The sequence below is a fragment of the Macaca nemestrina genome, chromosome 8 (assembly GCF_043159975.1).
Source record: "Macaca nemestrina isolate mMacNem1 chromosome 8, mMacNem.hap1, whole genome shotgun sequence".
Classification (NCBI taxonomy): domain Eukaryota; kingdom Metazoa; phylum Chordata; class Mammalia; order Primates; family Cercopithecidae; genus Macaca; species Macaca nemestrina.
This window is the reverse complement of record NC_092132.1, coordinates 79750445-79766050: the sequence shown is the minus strand read 5'-3', so window position 1 is coordinate 79766050 and position 15606 is coordinate 79750445. Positions and strand designations below refer to the sequence as shown.

Genomic DNA, 15606 nt, shown 5'->3' with positions numbered 1-15606 from the left:
CTACCTCAGGACTTTAAGACACCATAATTACTGAAAAGGGATCCTGGCACTGGACATGCTAACTAGATAGGAATAGGCAAATACAGAAAACCATCAAAAAGTGTCAAGTAACAGCAAGCCTGGCAAATAACTTTTAAAACTGTCCCAAATAAAGTTAAAGATAACTTCAAGTAAGTTTACATTACCAAGAAAGCTTCACCGTAATAGTTTGTTTTCATTTCCCAAAGGTTATTTTATAAATTTATTACAAGTATTTCACAACAAGTAATTTTGGACAACAGAGGTTTTCCCCTCATCCTTGTCCATTTAGCAGTTGTCCTGTATGATGAGTTACCTCATTCTATGTTCCCAGTAATTGCACGCCAGGTAAACCAAGTGAGGTTGCTGAGCCATTATAACCAACCTCTTTACCTTCCACTGGCCTCCAGCAAGCAGCATTTCCCCTTAATCTCCTATTCCTCTCCCTGTGAAACATTTTAATAGGTTTCTTTTGCTTTTTCGTTTTGTTTTGTTTTGTTTTTTTGAGACAGAGTCACTCTGTCATCCAGGCTGGAGTGCACTGGCGCGATCTCCGCTCACTGCAACCTCCACCTCCTGGGTTCAAGCAATTCTCCTGCCTCAGCCCCCTGAGTAGCTGGGATTACAGGCGTGTGCCACCACACCCGGCTAATTTTTATATTCTTAGCAGAGACAGGGTTTCACTATGTTGGCCAGGAGGGTCTCGAACCCCTGACCTCAAGTGATTACTTGCCTCGGCCTCCCAAAGTGCTGGAATCACAGGCGTGAGCGAAGGCGCCTGGCTTCAATAGGTTTCTGTTTTTTTGTTTTTTGTTTTTTGACGGAGTCTAGCTCTGTCGTCAGGCTAGAGTGCAGTGGCATGATCTCAGCTCACTGCAACCTCCACCTTCCAGGTTCAAGTGATTCTCCTGCCTCAGCCTCCTGAGTAGCTGGGATTACAGGCGCCCGCCACCACACCCAGCTAATTTTTGTGCTTTTAGTAGAGACGGGGATTTCACCATGTTGGTCAGGCTGGTCTCAAACTCCTGACCTTGTGATCTGCCCACCTCGGCCTCCCAAAGTGCTGGGATTACAGGCAGGAGCCACCGCACCCGGCCCTCAGTAGGTTAAAAAAAAAAAAAAAAAAAAAAACTCATAAGTTATTTATTAAATACATACACGTAAGTCCAGAAGAAGGCACCGGGAAAAGGTATTGCCTGTGTAGTACAAATTTGCTGTCCAGGACAGTCCTCCTCAGGAAGCCATATTTGCAGCCCTTCAAAGCAAAGACTTTGAGCCATGCAGGCTTCAGTTCCCATCCTGATCCCTCCATGCATGAGCTGCACAACTCAGGAAAGACACCGTATCTCTGAACTTCACCTCCAGACACTGGAAAATGGAGTGTAATAGCAGTAGTTACTTCTCATGATGTTTGTAAAGGTTAAATGCAATAGGTGCAACTGTAGCTCTAAGTTCTGTGCCCATACACAGTAAAATGTTTGATAAGAATTCATGACACATACTAATAAATAATTATTAGTATTATTATTATGTAAGAGAAGGAAAAAGGAGCAGCAATATAAAAATCAATCATTACTCTTGAAGTGGGGAGAATAAATTTTAAACTTCAGCCCTTCACTAACAAACTGTGAGTAGGAAAAAAAACTGCTTAAAAATTTCATCACAGTCTGGGCAACACAGTGAGATTCTGTCTCTACAAAAAATTTAAAAATTAGCCAGGTGTGGTGGTACATGTCTGTAGTCCTACCTACTCAAGAGGCTAAGGTGGGAGGATCCCATGAGCCCAGGAGTTCAAAGTTGCAGTGAGCCATGATCATGCCACTGCACTCCAGCCTAGGCGACAGGATGAGACTCTGTATCCAAAGGGGAAAACAAACAAAAAAAGAGATCATCAAGAATTTGATTTTCTTTCTCCAAAAATCAAAGCTTTTACCAGTTCTTCATATCGCATTTCCTGAGGACCAGGATAGAGAATAACCCAGCAACAGAGTTGCAAGCTATGAAAGGAGAGGCCTGGAGTTCATCCTGATTGGCAGGTTGAAATGAGCCTAGATTACTGAATGAAAGAGCAGGAATTTGGGGCGCTGCCTCTGGGTAACTCCAAGGATGCAGGGACCCTGGAAACTGAGGAGAGGAAGATGATGAGCTCTCCAGCTACTGAAGAAAGGCCAGCAATATTAAGACAGTTTAGGGCCCTTGGCCAGACTGTAGTCAGTAAAAAGTGCCCTGTGATGGAAAGTGGTTAGTAAACTATGTTTGGAGAAATCATGTCTCCTGTCAACCTTGACTTCCTTGTTCTGAGCTGTAATATTCTATGATCCCTAGACCTTCTTCTTTTTTTTTTTTTTTTTTTGGAGACAGAGTCTGGCTCTGTTGCCCCGGCTGGAGTCCAGTGGCACAATCTCGACTCACTGCAACCTCTGCCTCCTGGGTTCAAGCAATTCTCCTGCCTCAGCCTCCTGAATAGACGGTATTACAGGCACATGCCACTTCACCTAGTTAATTTTTTTTTTTTTTTTTTTTTTTTTTTTAGTAGAGATGGTGTTTCACCATATTGGTCAGGCTGGTCTTGAAATCCTGGCCTCAGGAATTCAAGAATTCGGCCGCCCAAAGTGTTGGGATTACAGGCGTGAGCCACCATGCCCAGCCTAATTTTTGTATTTTTAGTAGAGACAAGGTTTCACCATGTTGGCCAGACTGGTCTCAAACTCCTGACCTCAAGTGATCCTCCTGCCTCAGACTCCCAAAGTTCTGGGATTACAGGCATGAGCCACCACACACAGCCCCTACAACCTTCGTAATAGTCTGTTGTGCACATTGCCTTGTCGGTGGTGCATGAGGCAATGGGGAAGCAGGCGCTGGGGCCGATCTGGGGTCATGTGGGCAGGGAAAAGCCAGGAGCCAAAGGGCAGGACATTGGTGAGGAGAAAATGAAATAAAAGAGCTAATATGAATTATGAGTTTGAAAGACAGGAGAGAATAGAAGCTCTAACGGGAATCCTAGAAAGTACTGGGGAGGGCACTAGACCGACAACATGTGATGGGATGAAAGCTTCAGTTATGCTGTTTGGAACAGATGTTAAAGAAAAATATGAAAGCTGGAGGACTCGGGGATGCTATGATTACAATTGTTAATTCACATATCTGCTACTAACTTAAAATTTTATGTAACTGTTCACTTATATTTGGTCAGATCTAATTACAAAATGTTAGCTAAGAATCATCAGCTAGGAAGTTAAAATTACAATGATATTTTACTTAAAACGTGGACATGGTGATTATTTGATCAAAACTCTTACATTTAAATAAGTGCAAAAGTACAAATCAGTAACTATTTTAAAAGATCATATAATATATTGAAAGCATGCCAAGCGTGGTGGCTCACACCTATAATCCCAGCCCTTGGGGAGGCTGAGGCTGAAGGATCGCTTTAGCCCAAGAGTTCGAGACCAACTTGGGCAAGTCTCTACAAAATTTAAAAATTAGCCAGGCATGGTGGTGTGTGCCTGTAGTCCCAGCTACTGAAGAGGCTGAGGCAGAAGGATCACTTGAGCCCAGGAATTCGAGGCAGTAAGTTGTGATCATGCCCCCACACTCCAGTCTGGGCAATAGAAAGACCTTGCCTCAAAAAAATAAAATAAAAACTAGTATGTATCCATGTGTGTGTATATACATGTATTTTTATATGTGTGTGTGTATATATATATATATATAAAGAGAGAGAAAAAAAGCAAAATTCATGTAGGAATCAGCCTAAGCCAATGCAAATTCCAGTTTTGCTGCTTTGTGTGAGTTGGAAAATTCACTTAAGTTGGCAAATTTCCATGAGTCTTATCTGTCAGTGAGGACAAGGAAGCCGTGGTCTGTTAGGCTGGACATATACGACCCTCACACCTGACCCCACCATTCATTCATCAGTGGGCTCCCTCCATTACTGAAGCTGCCATCTCTCCAGCCCTCTTGGATTTTTTTGGACTCTCTAAAATCCTCTGTGGACTTTTTTTGGCTTGAACATCCCCTAAGAGTCTGGGCCTGGCTCATTCATTCAGTTTCTGCAGCTCCTTCACTCCACCCCTCCCCACTGCCTTGGACGTGGACTTCCTACTGCAGACACCATTCCTGCCACTGCACCTGCTCATGCCCAAGAAGCCCAGCCTCAGGAAGTAGACAAGATTTTGACAATAACACCCACCACTAGGTTCCCATCATAATCAAATGAAATCATGTCTACAGAAGTTTTGTATAAAAATAAGGCTTTAGAACATGATTTTGTATTAGTCGTCACAAAAAGATGCCTAAATACCCCATGTTTTATATTAAGTCCTTCCAGCTTGGATTTAAATATATATATGCTAATCTAGATAGTGTGCTTTCAGTTGCTATTTCTCTTATGATGACATTCTCAACAGAATACTCCTTAACTGAGATTTTAGCACCTTAGTCCAGGACATAAGCTCTACTAGATGGTTCCAGGTGCCAAGTCATTTGGTAGCTGTAACTGAGCAACCCAGCATTCCTGAGGTTTGTGTAAAGTTGATGCACTGGGGTATTCTAAGTAAGAAACAGAATTTTGCCAATCATTGAAAGTTAAAATAGCTGAGCATAGTGGCTTATGCCTGTAATCCCAACATTTTGGGAGGCTGAAGGAGGCGGATCACTTGAGCCTAAGAGTTTAAGACCAGTCTGGGAAACATGTCAAAACCCTGTCTCTATAAAAAACACAAAAATTAGCAGGGCATGGTGGCACATGCCTATGGTCCCAGCTACTCAGGAGGCTGCATTAGAAGGATTATTTGAGCTCCGGGAGGCGGAGGCTATGGTGAACTGAGATCCCACCATTACACTCCTACCTGGGTGATACAGTGAGACTCTGTCTCAAAAAAAAAAAAAAAAAAAAAAAGGTTAAAATTATTTTAAGATCGTCAAGAAATTTAGTATTAAATTCATTACTGGAAAAAGAAACAGTCAACATAGCATTTGTAGAGGGCAATTGCAAGCACTTTCGGGAAACTAAGTCTATTCACACAGACTCTGGTTAGCCGGTTTCATTAAGGCTGTCTTTCCTACCCAAACACTGTCCCGTCTGTCAATTACAGTCACTGGCTAACTCAGCCACAAAAGCTCCCTGTCATTTCTGGACAGGATTCCGACAGCTTCCAGAGCATCAATTCTGTCACTAACGCTTGTTTCTCTCCAACCTACATAAGATTATATTAACTTAACCAGGCTAGAGACCTTCTTGTTCTGTTAAGATCAACCTTTAGGCCAGACCTGTCCTCGCTCTGAGTTTTTCTGCAGGGTCCACTTCAAGGCCTCTCCTTCCTGCTCCCTTTCAGCTGCCTCAGTCAGTGACTCAGTTCATGGTAGTCACGCTCAAGAACACACAAAAAAATGTTTCCCTCGGTTAACACTCCATTAGCTTTGGAGGTGAATGACTTTAGAGGTGTGCTTCTGCTAAATTATAACTGGCACATTCAGGTCAATTTCCCTCCTCTATCTATTCTGACATATTTCTCTCTGGGGCAGTAAGAACTGCCACTTCTCTCCCGGAACCACCCGCTGTGCAGAGAATTCCTCAGCCAGGTGACTGCGGGAGCTGCCCAGGTGGGGGAGCATTCCAAACTATCTCCCTTGAAGAACACTCATGCTTCCAAGTGTCCCTCATGTATGTCATGAAAACTCACACAACACTGAAGGTGCGTCATGGTTATTTTCCACACAGAGGATACCCCGGAACCTTTTGCTGATTTCTGTAGAAATAACACAATATGTGTTAGTGTTTGCTAATAATAATTAAGCTCAGTGAACTAGTCCATGTAGGATATCATGCAAAATTGACTGGACTTGGAAACTAACTGGAAATGGAGGTGAGAGAGGTTTTACATAAGGTTGAGTAGAGTGAGGAGGCGGGTGGTGAAGCCTTTACATGAAAATGGAATTTCAGGAGTGGGAGCAGGATGGGAGAGGGATTGAAAGGTGGAGGAGCAGGGAATAGCAGGGAATGAAATTGATTTTAGATATGTTGTGTTTGAGATACCTACAAAATGAGAATTGAGAACTGAAATGTAAAAGAAAGGTAGAGGCTGGAGAAACGGATTTGAGAATGATCATTGTAAGAGATTATTCCTGAAGCCAGGGAAGTAGTTAAGAATTGCAGAAAAAAGAAGACAGAGGAAGAAAAGAGAAAACTAATCTGTAAGACATGTTGCCATGCTTCTTTTGTCTGTCCCCTTTTGGGCACACATCTATTTATGGAAGAATGAGTAAGTGTTGTGACTAGAGAGAGCTTAGGATGGATGGAGAGACACAGCACGATACAAGAACAAGACTGAGGAGGACACATTTCAGTTAAGGAAGTCCTTATTTTCTCAGCTTTATCATTAGAAGTTAAGCCATTCTCTTAACACCAACCAGGAATTCAGTAGTAAATTAATTCCCAGAATATGAATCAGTCAGCATAGCAATTGTGGAGAGAAATTGCAAGCAGTTTATGCTAAGTCTACTCTCATACCCAGCAAAGTACACAAGTCCTGCTAAAACTGTCTGCATCACCCAGGCCCCCACAAACTTATTTATTCACACTGGACAAGGAAGCTTAGTAATCTACTAGACAGATCCCGAAAACAAAACTCTATTCTATCTGTGGTTAGACAATAAAAACCCAATTTATTTTTTTTTCTACAAGATCTCAGAAAAGTCCACCTAAATTTTTGCATGCAAGCATTGATTTGTTCAATCAAAATCATTATTTTCCCCATGATAACAAAATCTAGATTGGAAATGTTAACTTTCACTTTAAAGTTTTTCAACCGTACTCGATACTAGCACCAAAGAACGCGGTTTCTACCTGCTATATGTCAGTCATACTGTAAACTTCTAGAATTATAACAGTGTTATGTCTAGGTTAAGTCTGTACTTGCATTGCCCAATAAAAAACACAGATTACTGGTTCAGTTTCTGCTTCATCTCACTGGACACTCAAGGATCTCCCACATGGGACTTTTTGCCAAGCCCTACAACAGTTCGGTAGAGTGTCACTGAAAATTGCTATTCTGTGCATCTCCTTTTGTTAACGTGACTATAACAGAAAAGAAGAGAATGAAATACAGGCCCATGCCAGGCGCAATGGCTCACGCCTGTTATCCCAGCACTTTGGGGGGCTGAGGCGAGTGGATCACCTAAGGTCAGGAGTTCAAGTCCAGCCTGGCCAACATGGTGAAACCCTATCTCTACTAAAAATAAAAAATTAGCCAGACATGGTGGTGGGTTCCAGCTACTCAGGAGGCTGAGGTGAGAGGATCACTTGAGCCCAGGAGGTTGAGGTTGAAGTGAACCGAGATTGTGCCACTGCATTCCAGCCTGGGTGACAAAGTGAGACCCTGTCTCAAAAAAAAAGAAAAGAAAAGAAATACAGGCATCAGATATATCATCTTCTCTCTCCTTGAATCTGATCCACTCACTCCCAGATATTCTTATTGGGCTGGTTTGTTGTTAATAGTTTCAGGCTCAGCTGTTTAGCATAGAGACTCCCAAACACAACTCTTTTTTTCTCTCTCTCTCACACAACCTGACGATGGACAGTCCTGAAAGCCAACAGCTCTGCTCCCTGAGATCATCCAGGGACCCACATTCCTTCTACCTTCTTGTCCCCACTGTATCCAAAAGCTGCTGTTTACCCCATTTTCAAAGCTAGCTAACCAGCACCATGGCCTGCAAACGAGGGAAGTAGAAAGTGGAGGTAGCACATTTCACTTCTGCTCACCCCCCACTGGCCAGAGGTTAGGAAATATAGTCCCTAACCGGACACTGTGCTCACTGAAATTAATAGGTATATAGGGGTTTTTTAACTGAAGGAAGAAGGAGAGAATGGACTTTGGGAGACAATGAGCAGTCTCTACAGCAGCCAGTTCAGATTTAGGCTTAGAAATGCCAGGCTCAGCTGGGCACAGTGGCTCACACCTGTAATCCCAGCACTTTAGGAGGCCAAGGTGGGTGGTTCACTTGAGCCCAGGAATTCGAGACCAGACTGGGCAACATGGCGAAACCCCATCTCTACAAAAAATACAAAACTTATCTGGGCACGGTGACACACACCTGTAGCCCCAAGTGAGAATCACACCTCAGCCCCCTTACCCCTGAGAACAGGGGCCCGAGTACAGAGGACAGGGGTCCAAGTACAGGGGTCAGCGGGCCAAATACAGAGGTCAAGGGGCCGAGTACAGGGTTCAGGGGGCCAAGTACAGTGGTCAGGGGGCCAAGGTTCAAGGATCACTTGAGCCCTGGAGGCAGAGATTACAGTGAGCTAAGATTGCACCACTGTACTCCAGCCTGGGCGACAGAGTGAGAACCTGTCTCAAAATAAAAAGAAAATGCCAGGCTCACCCAGTCAGATCACAAAGACAGACATTTTTCATATGAGATCTCTGAGAAGCCTCAGCTATGGGTGCAGTATTAATCATGTCTCCAGGAAATATATTATGTCTCAGGTATTGTGCCAAACACTTTATATACATGAGCCCATATAATCCTCATAGCAAACATGTGATATGGATACCACCGTTCTCATTTTAGGGATATGAAAAAATGTATTTAGAGTAGTAAGGCAACTTTCCCAAGCTCAGACAGCTACATGGCAGCATCAGGGGATAGGGTAGAGGGAGAAATAAACTAGACAATTGGGCAAAGCTTCAAGCTAATAGGAATGGGATTAAAAGTAAGGATCCATGAGGTACTGGAGTGTGGACCAGGAACCAAGGACAATGGCAGAAGGTCATTCAGCTTGGATGACCCATGATGCTAGGATTAAATAAATAAGCCCTGGACTGCTTCTCACTAGGACACTGAGCAAGGGATGTGCTTACCCTGGGGCCCACCAAACCCTGAATCTAGTAGTAACTCGCCTCTTTTGCCCCAGCTCACTGGGTGGGGAAACTCCTGTATGGTGCTATAATTAGTTTCCTCGTTTCAGGACCAGGAAGGGACTCTGCCCCTATTCAGTCATTCAGCACATGTATTGGGTGCCATCCTTTGATCAGACCTTGGGAATGTAGAGGTAAACAAGAGCAAAATCATTCCTTCTCTCATAGGATGCATGGAAGAGAAAGCAGACACTAGATATTGTGCCCACAATAATGGGTAGCAAATGTTGTGGTAGGGAAAATGCCAACTGATGAGGGCCATGGCCTTCCTGATGTGAAGAGAGAGGTGCCCTCCAACAGGAGGGAGGGGCCCATTCACAACCAGGAGGGAGGGATCCATTCACAACCAGGAGGGAGAAGCCCATTCATCACCAGGAGGGAGGGGCCCATTCACAACCAGGAGGGAGAAGCCCATTCATAACCAGGAGGGAGGGGTCCATTCACAACCAGGAGAGAGGGGTGCATTCATCACCAGGAGAGAGGGGTGCATTCATCACCAGGAGAGAGGGGCCCATTCACAACCAGAAGGGAGGGGCACTTCATCAGGATGGAGGGGCCCATTTATAACAAGGAGGGAAGCGCTCATCCACAACCAGGAGGGAAGGCCCATTCTTTCCAGTGATCTAAAGGAGAATGGTTTAAGCGACTGGCCAGGAAGACTGTGAAGACTGAGAACAAGGATGAGCTGACATAATAACCAGAGAAGTATTCTGTTGTAGAGACCACAGAACACAAGTACTGCTGCTTTAAGTCACTGTTCTATGGTTGCAAAAAGAAGATGACTTAAGAGTTTTTAAAAGGACCCAATAATCAAATTATTGTACCGTTGACTTTCTTCTTGAAACCTCATTTCCAAAATCCTGACTCTGATTTATTTTAATTTGATCTTTTATCAAGGACTATCTTTTTCTGGCGACCCTTGCCTCCCTGGTATTGATGCTTTCATTTAATCCCTTCACCTTCACTGATCTGATTCCTTTCCCCTATCACTTTTTCCTGGGGCAACCAGTGCCTATGACAGACAACATCATCTAAGTAAACAGTTGCTACAAAATGTTAGTGACAATCACTACTGCTAATGAAAGTAAACTACAAGAATATTTGTATCATCAGTCTAACTGTCAAAGGCGTTCGAACAACAGCAACTCTATTTTGAATAGGGACTGGATAAAATAAGGCTGAGACCTACTGGGCTACATTCCCAGAGGGTTAAACATCCTAAGTCACAGGATAAGATAGGAGGTCGGCACAAGATACAGGTCATGAACACCTTCTGATAAAACAGGTTGCAGTAAAGAAGCTGGCCAAAACCCACCAAAAGCAAGATGGCGATGAGAGTGACCTCTGCTTTCCTCACTGCTACACTCCCACTAGCACCATGACAGTTTACAAATGCCATGGCAACATCAAGAAGTTACCCTCTGTGACCTAAAAAGGAAGGCATAAATAATCCACCCCTCGTTTAACATATAATAAAGAAATAACCATAAAAATGGGCAACCTGGGCCGGACGCAGTGGCTCACACCTGTAATCCCAGCACGTTGGGAGGCTGAGGCGGGTGGATCACCTGAGGTCAGCAGTTTCAGACCAGTCTGGGCCAACACAGTGAAACCTCATCTCTACTAAAAACACAAAAATTAGCCAGGCGTGGTGGTGGATGCCTGTAATCCCAGCTACTCAGGAGGCTGAGGCAGGAGAATCACTTGAACCCGGGAGGTGGAGGTTGCAGGGAGCCGAGATCACGCCACTGAACTCCAGCCTGGTAAAGGAGCCATACTCCATCTCAAAAAAAAAAAAAAAAAAAAAAAGGGCAACCTGCAGCACTCAAGCTGCTCTGCGTACGGAGTACCCATTCTTTTATTCCTTTACTTTCTTCATAAACTTACTTTCACTTTATGGACTTGCCTGAAATTCTTTCTCGCATGAGATCCAATAACCCTCTCCTGGGGTCTGGACTGAGACCTTTTTCCGGTGACACAACTATAACACTCCTTGAACACTTTCAGTTTAAAGTATCTTTCCCACATGTTCTTAGGATCAGAAACATACACTATTGTAAAGGAGAATTAAGTGACATAATGAACAGTGTTGGTGTCATTACCCACAGGAGCTAAGATTGCAGACTGTTAGGTAAAGAATGGGGAAGGCAGCCAGGCACGGTGGCTCACGCCTATAATCCCAACACTTTGGGAGGCCAAAGCGGATGGATCATTTGAGGTCAGGAATTCAAGACCAGCCTGGCCAACATGGCGAAACCCCATCTCTACTAAAAATACAAAACATTAGCTTAACGTGGTGGCGGGCGCCTATAATCTCAGCTACTCAGGAGACTGAGACAGGAGAATTGCTTGTACCCAGGAGGCAGAGGTCGCAGTGAGCCAAGCTGGCGCCACTGCACTCTAGCCTGGGCGACAGAGCAAGACTCCATCTTCAAAAAAAAAAAAAGAAGAACGGGGAAGGCTACACAGTGTGTGTCTTGGAGTGTGGACCCTCATTATTGAGTAGGTCCAGAATTAACTCAGTTCAAAGAGCAATGACAGAACAGAAAAAATCCCTTGGCAAAAAGTGAACACAGCAAAAAATTTAAGAAACTGTGTTTGCAGCTTCAGAGGGTGCTAAGATTTGAATATTTGTCACCTCCGAAAACTCATGTTAAAATTTAATCTCCAATTGTCAGTTTTATCAGGTTGGGCTTTTATCATGATTAAGCCATGAGGGGTCTGCTCTCATGAATGGACTCGTCCATTCATGGATTAATGGGCATCGTGGGAGTAGGACTGGTGGCTTTACAGGAAGAAGAGAGACGAAAACCAGCACTCTCAACCCCTCACCATGTGATGCTCTGCACCACCTTGAGACTCTGCACAGAGTCCTCACAAGCAGAAAGCCCTCACCAGATGTAGCCCCTTCACCTTGGACTTCTCAGCCTCCATAATTGTAAGAAATAAATTTCTTTACTTTGTAATTTACCCAGTCTCAGGTATTCTGTTATAAGCAACAGAAAATGGGCTAAAACAGAGGAGTAAGTTCTCCATTTTGGGGTACTTTATACCTCAGACTGTGTTGCTGTATACACCGCAAATACTTCATCCCACAAGTACTTGTTGAATACCTACTACATGCCACACCATCTGATGGGTACTGAAAATAACACAGAAACAGATGCAGTTCTTGCCATGTGGACAGGTAGACATTCAAATAAATCTATGATCATAAACTGTGATAAAGGCTATGGAGGAAAGTTAAAGAGTTTGATGAACAGTTTGAAATGACAGTAATTTAGATTAAGAAGCCAGGGAAAGCATCTTTGGAGAAAATATTGAAGCCCAAAATAAATAGGAACAGGCCCGCAAAGTGACAGGAAGTGAGAATGGCGGAGAGCACTGAACACAGATGAACACAGAATTAGACGATCTGGGCTCCCGCAGAGGGGAGAAAGGCTCCTGTATTCTGCAGCACCTTCGCTCCCTGGGCTGCAGCAACCCAAGAGGGCTATAAAAGATCCTTTTCTAGGCTGGGCACAGTGGCTCACACCTGTAATCCCAGCACTTTGGGAGGCCAAGGCTGGTGGATTACCTGAGGTCAGGAGTTCGAGACCAGCCTGGCCAACACGGGGAAACCTCGTCTCTACTAAAAATACAAAAAAAAAAAAAATTAGCCGGACATGGTGGCACATGCCTGTAGTCACAGGTACTCCGGAGGCTGAGGCAGGAGAATCGCTTGAACCTGAGAGAGGGAGGTTGCAGTGAGCCACGATCGCACCACTGCCCTCCAGTCTGGACGACAGAGCAAGACTCTGTCTCAAAAAAAAAAAAAAAAAAAAAATTAGCTGGGCATGGTGGCATGCGCCTGTAGGCCTAGCTACTCAGGAGGCTGAGGCAGGAGAAACGCTTGTACCCAGGAGACGGAGGTTGCAGTGAGCCGAGAGCACGCCACTGCACTCCAGCCTGGGCAACAGAGTGAGACTCCGTCTCAAAAAGAAAAAAGATCCAGGGTTGACCTTCTCAACCCAGGTCACCAGACCTTCAGAGGTAGGTTGTTCTCTGCCTTTAGAGCCAAGATAGGAGGCAAGAATCTACAGACAGTTTGAATTCTGACTGTGAGGTTGTCACTAAGTCAATCCTTGAACTCTCAGGTAGAATTAATCGTTAGATATTCTGACTTCCCATAATGTTTGGACTACATTTTTCTGTCTCACTGCTGCTATATTATAATTACATCTTTACACATTTTTCTCCATTTTAGCTTTTGAGGTTATAGAGCACAGAAATATGTTACTTCTATTTATACCCCTGGAGTCTAGCACACTGCCTGGAAAAGAGTAGCTGCTCTATAGATGTAAAATAAATAAATGCATGAAAAAACACATTAATTCATCAATCAGTTGTTAGGCTTTATAGAATTTTTTTATAATTTGAGTTGATATAGGTTTACATACATTATGTATTTTTATGTGAAAGTGTCTAAAGATAACAGTTTAATAAGAAACAGCTTCTTTATTGAATGTTTCTCAAAATCTTAATGAAAGAAAAGAAAATGGAAAAATATGCTGACCCAACCATTGGGTATGCTACTAGTTATTTTCTTAAAGAAATGTCAGTGCAGACCGGGCACGGTGGCTCATGCCTGTAATCCCAGCACTTTGGGAGACCAAGGCGGGTGGATTACTTGAGGCCAGGAGTTCGAGACCAGCCTGGCCAACACGGTGAAACCCCGTCTCCACTAAAAATACAAAAATTAGCTGGGCGTGGTGGTGCATGCTTGTAATTCCAGCTACTCAGGAGGCTGAGGCAGGAGGATGGCTTGAACCTGGGAGGTGGAGGTTGCAGTGAGCCGAGATTGTGCCACTGCACTTCAGCCTGGGTGACAGAGCTAGACTCTGTCTCAAGAAAAAAAAAGAAAAGAAAAGAAATGTCAGTGGATTATGAAGGCAAATCAACTGAAGATACAGAGCCCTCCACATCACCACCTGACTCCAAAAATAAATGCATCCAGCTGCAAAAAAGCAAGTCAGCACTGAGTTCTTCTGTGCACTCATTGAAAATCTGATGATTTTGACGAGGAAAAGACTTATATTCCAAACTAATAGCCTATGAATGCAATTATTCACAAAACATCCTATTTGGAATCATTACATTTTGCACAACAATGCTAGCCACCCACAGTTGCTGAGACTCACCACCGACAATGGCTGGATATCAAGTGTAATAGGACCAGACGCAGCAAACAAATTAAAATGTGTGTCTTTGTCGAATGATACTGTTTCAAGGAGTGTAAGTGACATGGCAATTAATGTCTGTGAACAGCTGGTTTTAAAGATTAAAGAAAGTGATTATTTTGCCCAGGCAATGGACAGATACACCTAAATGTGCTGAGATGCTGGCATTTTAAGTCACTTTTCTGTGAAATACGATGGATAAGAGCATGCTGTTTAGAAAAATTTCATCCAGTATTACAACAGAAGACCATTTTGAAATATTTCAAGAGACAACCGAAAATTTCCATATGCCAACTGGGAATTGTGTATTGCTGTTTATATGGTTCGGAGAGTAATTACAGACTTCTCAAAACAGGAAATTATTTGATTACAAAGAATGATTCAGACCCTTTTTTTTTTCTTCTTCTTTTTTTTTTTTTCTTCTTTTTTTTTTTCTTCTTTTTTTTTTTTCTTTTTTTTTTTTTTTTGAGATAGTCTTGCTCTGTCACCCAGGCTGGAGTGCAGTGGTGTGATCTCGGTTCACTGCAGCCTCCACCTCCCAGGTTCAAGCAGTTATCATACCTCAGCCTCCTGAGTAGCTGGAACTACAGGTACGTGCCACCACACATGGCTAATTTTTGTATTTTTAGTAGAGACGGGGTTTTGCCATGTTGGCCAGGCTGGTCTCGAACTCCTGGCCTCAAGTCATCCACCTGCGTCGGCCTCCCAAAGTGCTGGGATTACAGGCATGAGCCACCACACTCGGCAGATTCAGATTCCTATTGGTTTTTAAAAGGGAGAGAGAGAGAGAGAGAGAGAGAGAGAAAACATGTTTCCCCATAGCGGGAGGACTATCATCAGTTTTAACAGGAGCAACCCTCAAAATGGCTATGTAATAAAGAAGCGCCAAGGCCATGAGTATAAAGAATATCCAAGTCCAATTATCAGTATCTCTTTAAACCAAAATGTCTCCACAAGCAAACTGGCATAGTAAGCATAGTGATCAAACCCACAATAGTATAGTCACAACATCCCAAGGGACACATCCTGTGAACTTCCATATCTTAAGAACATTCTAGAACAGTAGCACAGACTAGCAATGGATTGTGGGGGTTTTGGGGTTTTTTGTTTTTTTTTTTTTTAAGACAGAGTTTTGTTCTTGTCTCCCAGGCTGGAGTACAATGGCGCGATCTTTGCTCACTGCAACTTCTGCCTCCAGGGTTCAAGCCATTCTCCTGCCTCAGCCTCCCGAGTAGCTGGGATTACAGCCACCCACCATCACGCCTGGCTAATTTTTTGTATTTCTTAGTAGAGATGGGGTTTCACCATGTTGGCAGACTGTTCTCAAACTCCTGACCTCAGGTGATTCACCCGCTTCGGACTGTGTTTTAAAGGATAGTTTTCACAAAGCAGTCATACTCCTGTCACTTAAGAGGTTTATTCCTTGGAAAATGAGGTCAATTCGTTCACAT

The 15606-nt window shown here is 43.6% G+C and overlaps 1 long non-coding RNA gene across 1 annotated transcript in view; it reads right to left on the bottom strand.

The window, feature by feature from the left end:
• Positions 1–488: 488 nt before the first annotated feature.
• LOC139355671 (uncharacterized) overlaps positions 489–15606 on the bottom strand; it is a 36426-nt gene continuing 21308 nt past the window's right edge. The window contains exons 2-7 of the long non-coding RNA XR_011606506.1: positions 8919–9055; positions 5703–7397; positions 4869–4888; positions 1838–1851; positions 1065–1386; positions 489–751 (exon numbers count right to left, since the gene is read on the bottom strand). This is a non-coding gene — a long non-coding RNA (uncharacterized lncRNA). The remainder of the gene's footprint in view (positions 752–1064; positions 1387–1837; positions 1852–4868; positions 4889–5702; positions 7398–8918; positions 9056–15606) is intronic.